Genomic DNA, 18,932 nt, shown 5'->3' with positions numbered 1-18,932 from the left:
GAGAGAGGTGTGGCGCAGTTCGCTGGGGCTCCACCAACCACGTGGAGACGGGGCGCATGAAAGGATCAAACGCAGACCTGTTTCAAAACCTTACACTTCCTAGTTGGATTGGTGAGCATGTTTCTGGCCCTTCATAATCAGATCTAGATAGGTTTAAGGGGGTGGACATTTAAGGGTGTAATTAACATGAGTCGTTGTCCCTCGATGTTCCGTGTGTTTTCCCCATTTCATGATGATCTTTGTAGAGTATAATATGCCTGTATTTGCCTTAGTTAGTATTGTGTCGTTATGATTTGTTTGTGTTTTCCCCTCCCATGTACCCTCTTATTTGCTTGCATTTTGATTTGTTTTACATTATGCAATAAAATTCCATTTCATTTCATCAAACTTGGTCTATAAGAGTTTTCTCTACATTGTAGTTCCTGCCCCAAAGTCCAGAGTATAGAATCTAAGGGGCGAGTGCGTCGAACCACTCACGGTTTTACTGTGCAAGAGAGAGAGGCCTCTAGAGAGAGAAACCTCTGTGATCTAAAACCCCTTACAGGCCCATGAAGCAGCATTGACGGTATGTTTGGAAACATTTGTAAAACTCCAGGTAGTGAACATATAGGCATGGCACTGAGAAAATAAACAGATTTCCTGGCTATTTAGTTAATCCTCATACTAACAATCCTTCAAAATAGGTTCAAGTAACAGAGTCACTGGTGAATAATTTTCTTAATTTTGAAAGGAAAAGGGATGTTCCACCCATATCGGAAGCCAATCCATTATATAAACTGAAAAGCTAACATTAATGTGATTTCCTTGATGTATAATGGCAGTAACTTTAGATAGCTCAGAATAACTGAAACAGATTCGTCCTTCAATTGTTGTGTTAGGGGTCTGCAGGAAGTTGTTCACTTTAACACAGATGGCACAATGTATTGACACACTAAAGCTCTTCACTATGGATGCTAGAACAAGGGCCCCCACTGCTCCCTTCAATCAGTTCATAGCTCAGGGAAGCCAATTAGGAAAACATGAATAGAAGTGAAGCACCTCCCCTAAGAAACGGAGGGAAATTTGAAGGGAGCATGATGCCTGCGTGTGGTATAAGAGGCACATAAAGAATGGGCACAATGTGCAAATTAAAGATTGGGCAGGAAAGATTTTTTTTAAATTTTAAATGGCATAATGCTTGTTCAGTTATAGATTATCCACTCATTTTCGCTAACTACGGGAATATAAATAAACCATTATATTTTCCCTGTTTGTTCAGCATACCTAAAACAGAAGTGCTGACAAGGAGCAGTGAACTGAAGTGACATTATTCATATATCTACTTTATAACCTATGGGAGTTTGGCTTTTGTATTTATTTTCAGCAATTGAATCAATCAGCTACTAAAATAAGAGTATGATAAATACAGAATGTAATTAGTGTGATCTTCAGTTGGATAGTATTGTACAGCTATAGAATGTATATTTTAATGACTGCAAGATTTATAATAGAAAAGCATTCCTTTAGTGATTTTAAGCAAATGGAGCTAAAATTGGTCTAATGTAAGGTGAACTTGCAATTCTCTGGGTGTTACGAAAAAGAATTATCACATTCAGTTATAACCACTATTCAGTCTTATGAAATCCTACAGCTGCCCAGCACCAGACTAGATGGCACCTAATTCAGTTTGGAGAGAGCTGGCTGATATATTATTTACATAAAAAATTAATTTGATGTATTATTTTTGGTTGGTTGGTGAAACTCCACCAGTTTTTTTAAATATTCATTCATGGGATGTGGGCGTCGCTGGCAAGGCCAGCATTTATTGCCCATCGCTAATTGCGCTTGAGAAGGTGGTGGTGAGCTGCCTTCTTGAACCGCTGTAGTCCGTGTGGTGAAGGTACTCCCACAGTGCTGTTATGGAGGGAGTTCCAGGATTTTGACCCAGCGACAATTAAGGATCGGCGATGTGATAAAAATAATAACTTCCGGGAAGTTATGTCATCACTTCCTGTGAACTGTGAACTGTGAACTATGAACTGTGTACATACCTCACTTCCTGTCATGTGTCACTTCCTGTTGGACTGGTATAAATACTGGTCTGTTCAGTATTGTAAGAGGCTTCTACCAGAGGCATGGTAAAGACCTCTCTTGTATATAGTGTGTTTATAAGTTACTTAAAGCTTACTTTAAAGTTACTTGATGGTAAGCCTCCTTTTTCTTACATCAATTTAAGTAACTTAGTATTTACACTCACGAATACTAGACCTTCGGACAAACTCGGAATTAAGGATCCAGGGAACCACCCATCATGGAGAAAATCCTTAGACCTATTCGTCTGGACTTGGACCCAAATGCACCAGCAGCTGGCAGGGTATGGAAGCATTGGTACCGTACTTTTGAGAATTTTCTGGATGAATGTGAAGCGGATGCTCCTGCTAGATTGAAGATACTTATCAATTATGTGACCCCAAAAGTGTTCGAATATGTTGATGAATGGGATAATTACGATGAGGTGATTCGGGCACTTAAGAAACTGTATGCCAAGACCCCAAATGAGGTCTATGCTAGACATCTACTGGCCACAGCCCGACAAGGGCCAGGGGAATCAATTGACGAATTCCTGCAAGAACTTCGCAGGCTCAGCGTAGATTGTAACTTTCAGGCAGCCTCAGCTGAGCTGTACCGCCAAGAAATGATTCGTGATGCTTTCATCTGCGGGATTGCCTCTCCATTTATACGCCAGCGTCTACTAGAAAGTAAAACATTTGAGCTACAAAAAGCTTTTGACCTAGCTTGTTCACTGGATTTGGCAAAGAGAAATGCAGACCTCTATCAGCTGCCCAGATCTCGATCTGCTGCTGTAGCTGCAACCAGACAATTCAAGCGGTCTCAGGTGAACCCTATCATGGGGGAATCTAATTCTGATGAAGAAGAGGAGGACGACCCCACTTTAGCAGCCTCTTGGCAATCTAGGAAGGAATGCTTCTTTTGTGGAGATGCTTTTCACCCTAGGAAAACCTGCACTGCTCGCAATGCAATCTGCAGTTATTGCGGGAAAAAAGGACACTTTGCTAAAGTTTGCCTATCAAGGGCCTCTACGAGGGCCAATCCAGCTAAGGCCTACCGAACTGCCCCAATTAGGGCCTATCAAGATGCTCCAGCTAGGACCTATCAAGCTTCCTCTCGAGCTCTCTCCCGAAGAAGCACACCGAGAGTTTTAGCCACTCTCTGTGCAACGACACCAATTACAGCTGCTTGCCCACAGAACCTGTCTCATGCTGCCACAAAAATTTCAATTAAAGGGCATACCTTAGATGCCTTAATTGACTCAGGAAGTACTGATAGTTTCATTAAGGAACAGATTGTTGCGAAATTGAAACTACATGTCTTCCCATCGGACCAGGCAATTGCGATGGCCCAGTCATCACTTAATACCAGAATCTCCGGCTTTTGTGTTGTTGATATGACACTTCATGGTCATATGTATCCCTCCACCCGACTTTCGGTGCTCAAGGACTTATGTAGTGATCTCCTCTTAGGACTGGACTTCCAAAAACAGCATAAGAAACTCACCATTGAGTTTGGTGGATCCAAACCCGGACTTACTATTTCTAATATACCGTCTAAATTACCATTTTGTGCATTATCAGCAGCTTCACTTGATGAACCCTCATTATTTGCCAGTATTCCGCCTCAATGCCAACCGATAATAACGAAATCGCGGCGCTTTAATCAGGAAGACCAATCTTTTATTGCGGCTGAAATCTCTCGACTTCTAGCAGAGGATATCATTGAACCATGTTCATCGCCCTGGCGGGCTCAAGTCGTCATTGTCAAGAACCCTCTAAAACCTCACAAACAGCGACTATGCATCGATTATTCGCAAACCATCAATCAATATACCGACTTGGACGCCTACCCATTGCCACGCATTGATGATATGGTTAATAAACTGGCCGAATACAAAGTGTTCTCAACTTACGATTTAAAAAGTGCCTATCATCAGTTACCCTTGAAGGTCTCAGATAAGCAGTACACAGCCTTTGAGGCTAATGGACGGCTGTACCAATTTCGTCGCCTCCCATTCGGGGTTACTAATGGAGTGGCTGTCTTTCAACGGGCAATGGATGGCCTGGTTAAGCAGGAAAACCTAAGGGACACTTTTCCCTATCTTGATAACATTACCATTGCAGGTCACGATCAACAGGAACACGACTCCAACCTCCAAAAATTTCGGGATGCCCTCCATCGCCGTAATTTGACCCTGAATGAATCCAAATCTGTTGAGTCGCAACCGACCATCAACATCCTTGGCTACTGCGTAGGCAATGGTATCATTCAGCCAGACCCAGAAAGACTTCGCCCGCTCCAAGAGCTCCCGTCACCTAAGAATCCGGCTTCTTTACGTCGGGCTCTCGGTCTGTTTGCATACTACGCTAAATGGATTCCTCATTTTTCGGACAAAATCCAACCCTTGCTGCATGCTAGATCATTTCCACTGGGAACAGCGGCTGTTGCAGCCTTTAACCTTCTCAAAAAACAGTTGGAGAAAGCGGCTCTTCACTCCATTGATGAGAATCTCCCTTTCGTGGTTGAATGTGATGCCTCGGAGGTGGCGATCTCGGCTACTCTGAATCAGGAAGGTCGTCCTGTAGCATTTATGTCCAGGACCTTACAAGGTGCCGAGCTACATTATCCTCCGGTTGAGAAAGAAGCCACAGCCATCATAGAGGCAGTACGGAAGTGGAACCATTTTCTAGCTCGCCAGCACTTTACATTGATCACGGACCAACGATCAGTCGCCTTCATGCTCGATAATCGAAAATGAACCAAAATTAAGAATAATAAAATACAACTTTGGAGGATGGAACTGGCCTCTTTTGGTTATACCATTCTCTATCAGCCTGGCAAGGAGAATGTGGCCCCGGACACCCTCACACGGGCATTCTGCTCCACTATGTCATCCTCCACCCTCATGGATGTCCACAATGGTTTGTGCCATCCTGGCGTTACGCGCATGCTACATTTCGTACGATCACGGAATCTCCCTTTTTCCACTGGAGATGTAAAGAAAATATGCTCAGAATGCCGGCTTTGTGCGGAATTAAAACCTCAGTTCTTCCGCCCCTCAGATGGTATACTCATACATGCAACCCAACCGATGCAACGACTTAGCATCGATTTTAAGGGCCCAGTGCCCTCTTCAACTCGGAACACATATTTGCTCGCCATGATCGACGAATATTCACATTTTCCGTTTGCCTTCCCCTGCTCCAATATGCTGGCGTCCACAGTAATCTCCTGCCTTGAGCAGGTATTTTCTCTCTGTGGCATGCCGGCTTATATTCACTCAGATCGGGGTCCATCCTTTATGTCGAGGGAACTCAAGGACTACCTCTCAGAACGGGGAATTGCTACAAGCAAAACAACACCATACCATCCCATCGGAAATGGGCAGGTAGAGAGGTATAACGGTATCATCTGGAATTCCGTACGTCTCGCTTTAAGATCTCGGGGCCTACCAGACCAGCAATGGGAAACAGTGCTTCCGGATGCATTGCACTCTATACGGTCCCTGCTTTCTACAGCCACAAATACTACACCTCATGAGCGGTTCTTTGGATTCCAGCGTCGCTCATCTCATGGGACATCACTCCCGTCATGGCTAACTACTCCTGGACCTGTATTACTCCGAAGATACGTTCGGATGTCTAAAAATGACCCTCTTGTAGACGAGGTCGAACTAACCGATGCCAACCCCACCTATGCAAACATACGATATTCCGATGGCCGAGAATCTACCGTATCATTACGGGATCTGGCTCCCTGCCCACCAGGACCTAGTGGGACATCGGGTGATGGCATTTCACCAGGAAACTCTTGGGACCTATCGGGTACCCCTCTCCAGGATCCTGATCGGACACCAACTAGCTTGGTGCCGGTAGAACCCCGTGCTCAAGGTTGCGACCCTCCCAGTACCACGCATGAAAGTACTGGTCTGCCACAGACCAGCTCTGCACCTCCCTCTGAACAGAGGCAGTCTGACTTTGAACCTATTGGGGCTCGTACTTGAAGCCATGATCTCCCCGACCCTTCACAGGGCAATCCAGGCCACACGGACTCTGGCCAATGGCCAACCGCATGTAAGCGGACCAGCGACCCTCTACGACGGGAATCCAAACGGGTGCGACTCTTCCTTGTTCGGCGGCTGCGGACCAAAAGGTAGACCACAGCCTCCTAAACCTGCAGGAGGGAAGAATGTGATAAAAATAATAACTTCCGGGAAGTTATGTCATCACTTCCTGTGAACTGTGAACTGTGAACTATGAACTATGAACTGTGTACATACCTCACTTCCTGTCATGTGTCACTTCCTGTTGGACTGGTATAAATACTGGTCTGTTCAGTATTGTAAGAGGCTTCTACCAGAGGCATGGTAAAGACCTCTCTTGTATATAGTGTGTTTATAAGTTACTTAAAGCTTACTTTAAAGTTACTTGATGGTAAGCCTCCTTTTTCTTACATCAGGCGATATACTTCCAAGTCAGGATGGTGTGTGATTTGGAGGGGAACTTGGAGGTGGTGGTGTTCCCATGCGCCTGCTGCCCTTGTCCTTCTAGGTGGTAGAGGTCGCGGGTTTGGGAGGTGCTGCCGAAGAAGCCTTGGCGAAACTCCCATAGGTTATAAAGTAGATATATGAATAATGTCACTTCAGTTCACTGCTCCTTGTCAGCACTTCTGTTTTAGGTATGCTGAACAAACAGGGAAAATATAATGGTTTATTTATATTCCCATAGTTAGCGAAAATGAGTGGATAATCTATAACTGAACAAGCATTATGCCATTTTACAATTTTTTAATGCAGTGCATCTTGTAGATGGTACACACTGCACTCATCTAGGCAAGTGGAGAGTATTCCATCACACTCCTGACTTGTGCCTTGTAGATGGTGGAAAGGCTTTGGGGAGTCAGGAGGTGAGACACTTGCCGCAGAATACCTAGCCTCTGACCTGCTCTTGTTGCCACAGTATTTATGTGGCTGGTCCAGTTAAGTTTCTGGTCAATGGTGACCCCCAGGATGTTGATGGTGGGGGATTCGGTGATGGTATTGCCGTTGAATGTCAAGGGAAGGTGGTTAGACTCTCACTTGTTGGAGATAGTTATTGCCTGGCATTTGTGTGGCGCGAATGTTACCTGCCACTTATCAGCCCATGCCTGAATGTCGTCCGGGTCTTGCTGCATGGACTGCTTTATTATCTGAGGAGTTGTGAATGGCACTGAACACTGTGCAGTCATCAGCGAGCATCCCCCTTCTGACCTTATGATGGAGGAAAGGTCATTGATGAAGCAGCTGAAGATGGTTGAGCCTAGGACACTGCCCTGAGGAACTCCTGCAGCGATGTCCTGGGGCTGTGATGATTGACCTGCAACTACCACAACCATCTTCCTTTATGCTAGGTGACATGAATCTTGTCATTCATGTGGAAATGACTAATGAAATGATACTGGGCGGCCTGCTGGTGGTGCTGTCCAGGGAGAGTATAAATACTCTGGCATGGGCCCAGCTTGCTCAGGACATTCTTTAACAGGAACTAGTGAAGGACACAACTAGATCTCCATGTTGAAAAACAGTTAATTAAAGCCTTGTTTAATACTTAGACCAAGTGCCTAGTAGTTTTCTTACATCAATTTAATCAACTGGAACCCGCTCCATGCTCTGAGTGATTTGGAATAGGCAGCTACGATTCAAACTGTAGAAGGGAACTCGGACGTAGTAATCAATCCATCATGGAGAAACTACTCAGCCCTGCCCATCTCGACCTGGACTCGAATTCACTTAGAGTTGCTAAGGTATGGAAACACTGGTATCGTATCTTCAGCAACTTCCTCGAGGAGTGTGGTGAGAATGTTCCTAATAAGTTATGAATGCTAGCCAATTATGTATCCCCCTCATGTGTTTGACTTTATTGAAGACTGTGTAGACTATGACTCTGCTATCCAAACACTACAGCAACTATATGTTAAGGCCCCAAATGAAATTTTTGCTTGGCACCTACTGGCCACAACTCGACAACAACCTGGGGTATCACTTGACGAGTTCCTTCAAGAGCTTCGCAGGTTCAGCAAAGATTGTCTCAGCTGAGCAGTACCGGGAGGAATTAATTCGTGACTCTTTTATTAACGGAATTGTTCTTCCCTCATACTCCAGCGTCTGTTGGAGAATAAAACCCTCGGGTTACAAGGCATATTCTCTGGACTTAGCTCATAAAAATTCAGATGCCTATTTTTTACCATATGCACGGACTGCTGCTACCACTTTTAGTGTCTCCCCCGGTAAGCCTCAGGCGGAAGCTCTCACCGATGACGACCCTACCCTAGCGGCATCTTGGTAATCTAAAAAGAAGTGTTTCTTCTGTGGAGGTGCATTCTATTATAGGAAATTTTGTCCTGCTCGTAATGCAACCTGCAATCATTGCAGTAAGAAAGGCCACTTTTCTAAAGTATGCTGGTCAAGAGCCTCTACTAGTGTTGCAGCTGCTATCTATAAAACTGCTCCCCCCCCAAGAGCCACTACTAGTGTTACAGCTGCTATCTATAAAACTGCTCCTCCCCCAAGAGCCACTAGTAGTGTTACAGCTGTTTTTCCCCAAAGCCTGTCCCATGCAGCCACGAGAGTTTCGGTAAATGGACACATTTTGAGTGCATTAATCGACTCATGTAGGTCTGACAGCTTCATCAGTGAGCGGGCTGTCAGTAAGTTAAAACTGCGTATTTACCCCTTGGACAGGGAAATTGTAATGGTTCTGACGACACTGACCACCAACTCTTCCGGCTTTTGTCTTGTTGACCTTATTCTCAATGGCCGCACTTATTTTTCCACCCAGCTTGGGGTGCTCAAAAATCTATGCAGTGATGTACTCCTAGGACAGGATTTCCAGAAACAACACAAAAGACTCACTTTCGAGTTTGGAGGGCCAAAGCCAGAACTTACTATTTCCAAAGTACTGTTTTGTGTGCTTTCGGCGGCTTCGCTCGATGAGCCCTCCTTGTTTGCCAATCTTTCCCCTCGATGTAAGCCCATAGTCACTAAATCACAACGTTTCAGCCAAAATGATCTATCCTTTATCGAGGCAGAAATCTCTCACCTTCTAGCTGACGGTATCATTGAGCCATGTTCATCTTCCTGGCAGGCTCAAGTCATCGTTATTAAAAATCCTCTGCAGCAACACAAGAAACGTCTTTGCATTGATTACTCGCAAACTATTAACCAGTATACTGACCTGGATGCCTACCCACTACCACGCATCGATGACATGGTCAATAATCTTGCCAACTACAGGGCATTTTCAACTTTTGACTTAAAGAGTGCATACCATCAAGTACCGTTAAAGGACTCTGACAAAAAGTATACGGCCTTTGAGGCCAATGCTCGGCTTTACCAGTTTTGTCACCTTCCATTTGGGGTCACCAATGGGGTGGCCATCTTTCAACGGGCAATGGACAGCCTAGTCAAACAGGAGAACTTAACGGACACTTTTCCATATCTGTATAATATCACCATTGCTGGTCATGACCAGAAGGAGCATGATGCCAACCTCCAGAAATTTCTTGACGTTCTCCGTCGTCGCAACTTAACCTTAAATGAGTCCAAATCTGTGAAATCAGTACCATCAGTCAACATCCTTGGCTACTGGGTGGGCAATGGTGTCATCAAACTGGATCCGGAGCGACTTCGTCCACTTCAGGAGCTCCCTCCTCCTACGAATCTCGGCTCTCTTCATCGGGCCCTCGGCATGTTTGCCTATTATGCGAAGTGGATACCCCACTTTTCCGACAAGATCCAGCCCCTGCTTCACGCGGTCATTTCCGTTGAACGCGATGGCTATTTCAGCTTTCGACCTCCTCAAGCAACAACTGGAAAAAGCCACACTTCATTCCATCGATGAAAATCTCCATTTCATGGTCGAGTATGATGCATCGGAGGTGGTGATCTCGGCTACCTTGAATCAAGGTGGTCGACCCGTTGCATTTCTGTCCAGAACTTTGCAGGGTAGCGAGCTCCATTATCCTCCTGTCGAGAAGGAGGCTACGGCTATCATCGAAGCAGTACGTAAATGGAGTCATTTTCTCGCTCGTCGTCATTTCACGCTTATAACTGATCAGCGCTCTGTGGCCTTTATGCTAGATAACCGAAAACCAAGAATAACAAAATACATCTCTGGAGGATGGAATTGGCCGCCTTTGGCTACACCATACATTACCGACCCGGCAAAGAGAATGTGACCCCAGATACCCTCACACGTGCATTCATCTCTTCCATGTCAACTTCGACTCTTACAGATCTTCATACTGACTTGTGCCATCCTGCCGTTACCCGTATGTTGCACTTTGTGCGATCTAAAAATCTCCCATTTTCTACGGAAGATGTGAAAAGAACATGCTCCACTTGTAGAATTTGCGCAGAATTAAAACCGCAATTCTTCCGTCTGTCGGTTGGCTCTGCACCTGTGGGGGCCCGCACCCAGAGCCACGATCTCCCCAGTCCCCCTCAGGTCGATCAAGGCGACACGGACTCTGCCAGCCCGCCGGTATGAACCAAGCGACCCAGGGACCAAAACACAGTCCGAGGAGACATGCCTTCCGGCCTCCAATGGAAATCCAAACGACTGCATCTATTCGTAGTCCGATTAATTCGGTAGAAGGAAGCCGCCGGACTTCCAATCTTTCAGGCGGGAAGAATGACATGAATCTTGTCATTCATGTGGAAATGACTTATGAAATGATACTGGGCGGCCTGCTGGTGGCGCTGTCCAGGGAGCGTATAAATACTCGGGCATGGGCCCAGCTTGCTCAGGACATTCTTTAACAAGAACTAGTGAAGGACACAACTAGATCTCCATGTTGAAAAACAGTTGATTAAAGCCTTGTTTAATACTTAGACCAAGTGCCTAGTAGTTTTCTTACATCACTAGGTATGACTCCAGCCAGTGGAGAGTTTTCCCCCCAATTCCCATTGACTTCAATTGTACTAGGGCTCCTTGATTCCACACTCGGTCAAATGCTGCCTTGATGTCAAGGGCAGTCATTCTCACCTCACCTCTGGAATTCAGCTCTTTTGTCCATGTTTGGACCAAGGCTGTAATGAGGTCTGGAGCTGAGTGGTCCTGGCGGAACCCAAACTGGGCATCAGTGAGCAGGTTATTAATGAGTAAGTGCTGCTTCATAGCACTGTCGACGACACCTTACATCACTTTGCTGATGATTGAGAGTAATCTGATGGGGCGGTAATTGGATTTGTCCTGCTTTTTGTGGACAGGACATACCTGTGCAGTTTTCCACATTGTCGGATAGATGCCAGTGTTACAGCTGTACTGGAACAGTTTGGCTAGAGGCGCGGCTACTTCTGGAGCACAAGTCTTCAGCACGATAGCCGGGATGTTGTCGGGGCCCACAGCCTTTGCTGTATTCAGTGTGCTCTGCTGTTTCTTGATATCACGTGGAGTGAATCGAATTGGCTGAAGACTGGTTTCTGTGATGGTGGGGACCCTCAGGAGGAGGCCGATATGGATCATCCACTCTGGCACAAGATGGTTACAAACCTTCAGCTTTGTCTTGTGCACTTACGTGCTGGGCTCCACCATCATTGAGGATGGGGATATTCATGGAGTCTCCTCCTCCCGTTATTTGTTTAATGGTCCACCACCATTCACGACTGGATGTGGCAGGACTACATAGCTTTGATCTGATCCATTGATTGTGGGATCGCTTAGCTCTGTCTATAGCATACTAAAAAGTAGATTGGTGAGGATGAGCATGCTGCTCTCACTTTTTAGCATGCACGTAGTCCTGTGTTGCAGCTTCCCCAGGTTGGCACCTCATTTTTAGGTACGCCTGGTGCTGCTCCCGGCATGCTCTTCTACACTCCTTATTGAACCAGGGTTGGTCCCCTGGCTTGATGGTAATGGTAGAGTGTGGGATATGCCAGGCCATGAGGTTACAGATTGTGGTGGAATATAATTCTACTGCTGCCCCACAGTTTTGAGCTGCTAGATCTCGGGCGACTGTCTGTGTGGAGTTTGCACATTCTCCCTGTGTCTGCGTGGGTTTCCTCCGGGTGCTCCGGTTTCCTCCCACAGTCCAAAGATGTGCAGGTTAGGTTGATTTGGCTATGATAAATTGACCCTTAGTGTTAGGGGATTAAATACGTGGGGTACAGGGATGGGGTGGGATATGTGTCGGTGCAGGCTCGATGGGCCGAAATGGCCTCTATCTGCACTGTAGATTCTGTGATCTATCCCATTTAGCACTTAGGTAGTGCCACACAACACAATGGAGCATGTCCTCAGTGTGAAGACGGGACTTCATCTCCACAGTGACTCTGTGGTGGTCACTGCTACCAATGCTGTCATGGACAGATACAGGTAGATTGGTGAAGACAAGGTCAAGTAGGTTTTTCCCCTCATGTTGGGTCTCTCACCACCTGCAGCTGTAAAGAAAGACTTGCATTTATATAGCATCTTTCACAACCACCAGACATCTCAAAGCACTTTACAGTCAATGAAGTACTTTTGAAGTGGAGTCACTGTTGTAATGTCCTATCAGGACTCAACCAGCTCAGTCATTAGTGATGCTACCAAGCCACCCCTGGTGATGGACATTGAAGTCCCCCACCCAGAGTACATTCTGGGCCCTTACTACTCTCAGTGCTTTTTCATGGAAGAGTACTGATTTATCAGCTGAGGGTGGTGATCAGCAGGAGGTTACCTTGTCCATGCTTCATGGGGTCTAGAGACAATGTTGAGGACTCCCAGAGCTACTCCTTACCAACTGTACCATCACCCCTGGTGGGTTTAGTCCTCCCAATTTCATGGTCTAGCTTTTTATTCCAAATTTATTTAAGCAACTGAATTTAAATTTCCCCAGCTGCCGTGGTGGGATTTGATTTCACATTAGTGCTGGCTTCTGGATTACTAGTCCAGTGACATAACCTCTATGCTACCATTCCCTGTTACACCATAGGACACTTTTACAGATTAGCAGAGAGAAAACTGGTCTGTGATAGGCCCTGGGATTCAGCCTTGTTCACCACAAATTATAATTTTAGGAAACTGTGATCTTGGAATGAAGTCTCGTCTGCTGGAGCTTGGATATAATTACATTTTTTTAAATAGTCTCTTTGGTCTCAACCATATCACTGCAGCAAGGGGCTGAGACAAGTCCATGCATATACCCATATAAGAGGGGTAGTGACTCTGTGCCACTCTTATACTGCTCTTGTAACCAGCTAGAGATTGGTACATTCAGAGGTACAGGAATAGGTCTAATGGTCTATTGCCTCTCTGGGGAGTGTGCGTGGCATGGAGAGACTAAAGGAAAAGGGAAAAAACGGTTTAAATGACAAACAACAAAAAAATGAACGATTGCCCCACCTGGTCTTCTTCTATCCTCCAAAGCTGGTTTGACTCCCCACATGGTGCCTTTCCCCTTACTTACCTAGGCCGCTATTTCTGTACGTGTAGTATAAATCCTTTATGCCAGTATTGATTGCTCCCAGTAAAAGCCAAGAGGGCTCTTCAAATCATCAGATCCAATTTAGAGGACAAACTGCAGACAATCCATTTTAATCGGAGTAGTAAGAAAAAGGATCTCCATTCTAAGTTGAATAGTTCTCTGCAAATCCAACAAATGGGCCCCTCTCCACATTCAAGAAGTGAAAACTACCACTCAAGAACAAAGATCGTGAGGCAGTTGTCTACTTCTTCAAGAAGCCTTTTACCCATTTCCCACAGGATAGAGAGGTGATTCTGCAGCAACACATCGTTCTCGAGTCTTGTTGGCCTTCTGCTTGAGACAACTTACCTGGCTCTTATTGTTTTGCTGAGCCTTTCTAAGCACAAGGCAGAGGGGGTGGCGTTCTCCTAATTACTCCTGAAGGCTCTGGTGTAGATAGGGAAGTGGTAAAAAGCCTGTAGTGAATCCTTCATTAAAGACAAAAGACAGTTATGAGTACCATTAACTAGCAATATAGTTGATGTTTGGGATGTGCAAAAAACCATTATATGGACTGCTGATTTTGCAAATTCCGTTCCCTAAATTAGTTACACCCATGAATCTGGAAATTGTTACTTCAAGAAATTTCTGTTTCACATTAGAAATGATAGACCTAGCCACTGGCTGTTGTTAGTCTCTGTCTTGAACCATTGTTAGAATGGCCCATTTCCTGTGCTCCAACTGGCATACAATGCCTACAACCTTATTGCTCATAGTAGTGTTTACTTTCCTGATTTTAGCAATTTCAAATTGTATTGTCACAGTTGCTTTTAAGAGTGGTTAACTACAGGCTGTCATATCAGTTCCCCTATGATCCTTGGGCAGTAATGGCAAACCAAAGAATTGTATTACATTGCTGTACACCTAATGGTTCAGGGTGCCATTGGCTGCTGGACTTTCCTATACACATCCTCACAGAAGTCATTAATATTCGCAAACAAAAATATTAATTCTGTGAACATACCACTGGTTTGTGATCCTAAACACATCATCACAGGAACATACCTGTACTGTGATTCATATATTTTGTCTCAACCTAAAATAAGATTGAAACGTATAAAATTATGACAGGGCTAGACAGTCTGTCTGCAGAGGGGATGTTTCCCCTGGCTAGGGGGTCTAGAATGAGGGGTCACAGTCTCAGGACACGGGGTAGGACATTTAGGACTGAGATGAGGAGAAATTTCTTCACTCAGAGGGTGGTGAACCTGTGGAATTCTCTACCACAGAAGGCTGTGGAGGCCAAGTCACTGAATATATTTAAGAAGGAGATAGATAGATTTCTCGACACAAAAGGCATCAAGGGGTATGGGGAGAGAGCGGGAATATGGTATTGAGATAGAGGAACAGCCATGATCATATTGAATGGCGGAGCAGGCTCGAAGGGCCGAATGGCCTACTCCTGCTCCTATTTTTCTGTTTCCATGTTTCTATGAAAAGGAGCATGATCTTTAAATTGCTGGGAGGCCATTTAATGACCATTTAACTTAGACCTTAAGCACACTAGGGAACACAGGTTTAAAATTAGCAAGACTCAAGCAAAATAAAAGAGTAGATTCTGCAAAAACACTTGATGGTGTAAAGATTAATTTCTTCAAAAAAGAGAGATAAACAGCTGACCATGAATGGGATTGAAGCTGTAGGGATGGATACAGACTGTGCTGACTACATATTCCAGAGGACATAATGGTGCCTGTGCTGTACTCACCTGTGCAAAGAGTGGTCTTCCAGGGCCAAAAAGCCTTTGTTGTCATTGCATGGTTTATGTTCTTAACCTCTTCCTAGAAAGTCTGATGCATCGAAAGGAGCTGGATGAATGGCGAGTGAATGTTTATGTATTTGTATTTTCTTTTTTATTCATTGAATGGGTGATCTATACTTCACTTCATTTTACTCTTTTGCAGGTGACATTAGTTAGTCTGAAATCATGCCTGATACACTTACCGCCACAGGCTGATTGCCAATACAAATACAATAGGACTACTTACATGGAGTAGGAAGATCAACTAATTTTCTAGCAACTAGTTTATTATCTAATTTTAAATCCAGCACCTTGTTTGCAAAATTTTCCTCTGCAATAGCAAAGGCACAATTATTTGCTGACTAGTCATTTGATCTGTGAAATCTGAATCAAACCTATCTTGAAAAAAGGCCCTTAATTAGGGGACAGAGCCATGTGTCCAAAAATGCTATTTCTTGCTGCATGGATTAGGAATGTCTTACTTTGACCTTTGTAAACATCAAGAAGTTCAGAATTTATCTATACCCTGGTTTCAGCCAAATTAGGAAACAGATGCTCACACCTAGCCTCATCCCTGAAGAGTGCCGAGGTACTGGAGGGCTGTCAGCATCACCAATCCTGCTACCAGCAGAGGAGGTGAAAGGAACAATATCAGGGTGGCAATTGGAGAAGAAAAATAGGATCTAGCATTATTCGCCTCGACCCCACCACAGCCCATCTGCCGTTGAAACCCTGATCCATGCCTTTGTCACCTCCAGACTCAATTACTACAGTGATCTCCAGCCCAGCCTGCCATCCTCCAGCGTCCATCAACTTCATCAGCTCATCCAAAACTCTGCTGCCTGTATCCTAACCCAAACCATCCTACTGCTTATAACACTCATCCTCATTGACCTACATTGGCTCCCAGTCCAGCAGTGCCTCAAATTTAAAATTCGCATCCTTATGTTTAGATCCCTTCTTGGTCTCACCCCATCATATCTCTGTAACCTTCTCCAACTCTACAACACCCCGTCCTGAACTTTTTATTCCTCTGACTCCGGCCTCTTGTGCATCCCCCTCTCCTTTTGGCTCATCATTGGTGGCCGTGCCTTCAACCACCTAGGTCCAACTCTCAGGAATTCCCTCTCTAAACCTTTCCACCTCCCTCTCCTCATGGCCACGGACCACGAGCAGAGGTCGGCCCGGTTCGCGACCGCTTTTTGGTCGCTCTCCATTCAGTTCCACTTGACGGGGTTGGGCAGTGTGTGCTTTGCCCAGTGGAAGCCCAAAATTATATGCGTCATAGGACCCCGATTTAATTATATGCATAAGATTCCCGCCCGTTTCCAATCGGAGCTTTGGGTGCCCAACTCAAAGCCTGCTCGGAAATAGCAATGGACAGGCCTCGGGCGGAAACTCGGCAGTAAGTGTTTTGTTACTCCAATTTTTGTCTTGCTGCCGCCCCTGTTAGTGCTGAAAAACCGGGCCACTGTGAGACAAAAATCGCCTCTGCTATCCTTTACTTTCATTGATACTGGATTTTCTGGTCTAATTTTTCCAACATATTTCTCTCCCCTTCTTTAGGTTTCCTTCCACAACAGGTATAATATCACAGATCAGAGGAGAGACAGTTGACCTCCTTCCAGGTTCTGCCTTTGTCTGTCACGAGCTTGCTTTTAGGAAGTGTAGTCATGAGCTGGTCTTAGGCCCAGAATGATTCCTACCCCTACCACCTACGCCCACCCCCAGATTAACTCTTCCTCCACAAACCTGTAATATTTTGCAACAGTAAAAGGTTGCGTTGCTCACACATTCTTGGTGCTTATATAGACTATGGACTATGCTGTGTGAGCACTGATGATTGGTTCAGTGGCATGTGTTGTATTCACAGCCTTCAGAAGTTGTATTTCCTCCCACAGTCTGTCGTCTCATTTACACTAAAGCTGCATATTAGTTTTGCAAATTTGCAGCTCATTAGCAACAAAATTCACAATGTACTTAGTACTGGATTGTTTATTCCAATTTGTTTGAGGTGTAGCCCAGAATAAAAAGTAAATTTGAATTTGAACGGAGCTGTGCAGCAGGAGGTTCCCATTAGATTGGCACAAGTAACCAATGCGATATTGTTGAAACAAATCAAACACTACAAGATCGCTCATCCTGATCTGGCACTACAACCATACTTTGAAGGAGACTATTAACGAGTTTTCTTAATGACTCTCACAGCTTTCCGTTTGCCTATGGGCAATATCCTGCACTAAATATTGATTATCAGCTGTTGGCAGCCAGATATTTTGTGACATCAGCTGGACTCAGGTGTTACAGAGGAGCGCCTCAGGGAAACAATGGACTGAGAAATTTCCTTTTATTTTTATGAAAGGTGAGGGTTGCCAATTTTGGCGATCTGCCCTTTGCTCAGGAGGATTCCCCAGGGGCTTGGAGCTGCGTGCAATCTCACTCATTCAGAAAAACGCTAGCCCTTGTGTCTCTCCTCTGTGGTCTGCTGTAGGGAAAAGAATTGGTTAGAGCACGCACTGCGGGCTTTGGTAAAAGACTCTGACGGCAAAGGAGGATCACATTATGACATGTGGTCATCCGTAGAGCAGCCTTGTAACAAGCTGGCTTGGACACTACACATCCATGTTCAATAGCAAAACGTGGAATCTAATTTTGATTTCAGTCATAAAAATCCAAACAAACATGGGTTTACAGGGAAAAAAGCCAGCATGTTGCAGTCACTGCAGGAAAGTTACACACGTGGAGGAGTAATTTTAACCTAACTCACTGGACAGGAAACCCACGGAATCGGGTAGAACACTGTTTTTACACCCCGCCCAATATTACTCTCTGTTGACTTCAATGGAAAGCAAAATGGGGTGGGCTGTAAAATCAGCGTTGCACCCAATCCCGTCCGTTTCCCAACAAATGGGTTGGGTTAAAATTGCCCCAGTGTCTGCCCTGCCTAAAAAACAATTAAACCTGGGAGACCATAATATCTTTAAGACCTCGGATTTTCTTTTCATGAAGGCTGGGCCTACTTTTATGGTCCAAATAAGGATGTCACCTGACAGGCGTCAGCCCTGCAAGTGCCCCTTTAAGGGCACTACTAATAAAATAAATTATCAAGTGATCCAATTAAATTAAGATACTTAAAATAAAGCAATAAAACCAAAAGTAACCTCACCAACTAAATTAGAATGTTATTACGAGTGACTAGAATACCCTGTGGTGCCCATCAGTAATGGAAGGCCGATTTTACTGGAACACTAGCGGTGACACTGAATTGCCCCCAGTACTAGGACTTGTGCATAAATTGACATTTTGTAAATTTTCATGGAGCCAATAAACACAAACTCTGCGTAGCTGGATTGCAGATCTTTTCTTCAATTAATATCCATTAAATGACTACTTAGCTACTTGACAAGTGTGAAAGGAACGGTATTATGTGTCCATCATGATTTGTCAGTTTTCCTTTCTATCTGCTAACCATTTGGGGAAAATTACCTGCAGCAAAATCGTGCACACCCAGGATTGTGATTGGTGATCATTAAATTCTACAATGTAAGGCAAAATGAGATCAGGTAATTGACCAGCGAAGCACAAAGTTTTACCTTCAATTAAACAATCAACACAGTCAAGCATTAAACACAGTCATCCTTACATGCTTCTATTCCAG

The sequence above is a fragment of the Somniosus microcephalus genome, chromosome 8 (assembly GCF_052327205.1).
Source record: "Somniosus microcephalus isolate GS21.2 chromosome 8, FLI_Smic_1.0, whole genome shotgun sequence".
NCBI lineage: Eukaryota > Metazoa > Chordata > Chondrichthyes > Squaliformes > Somniosidae > Somniosus > Somniosus microcephalus.
This window is presented reverse-complemented; position numbering follows the sequence as displayed.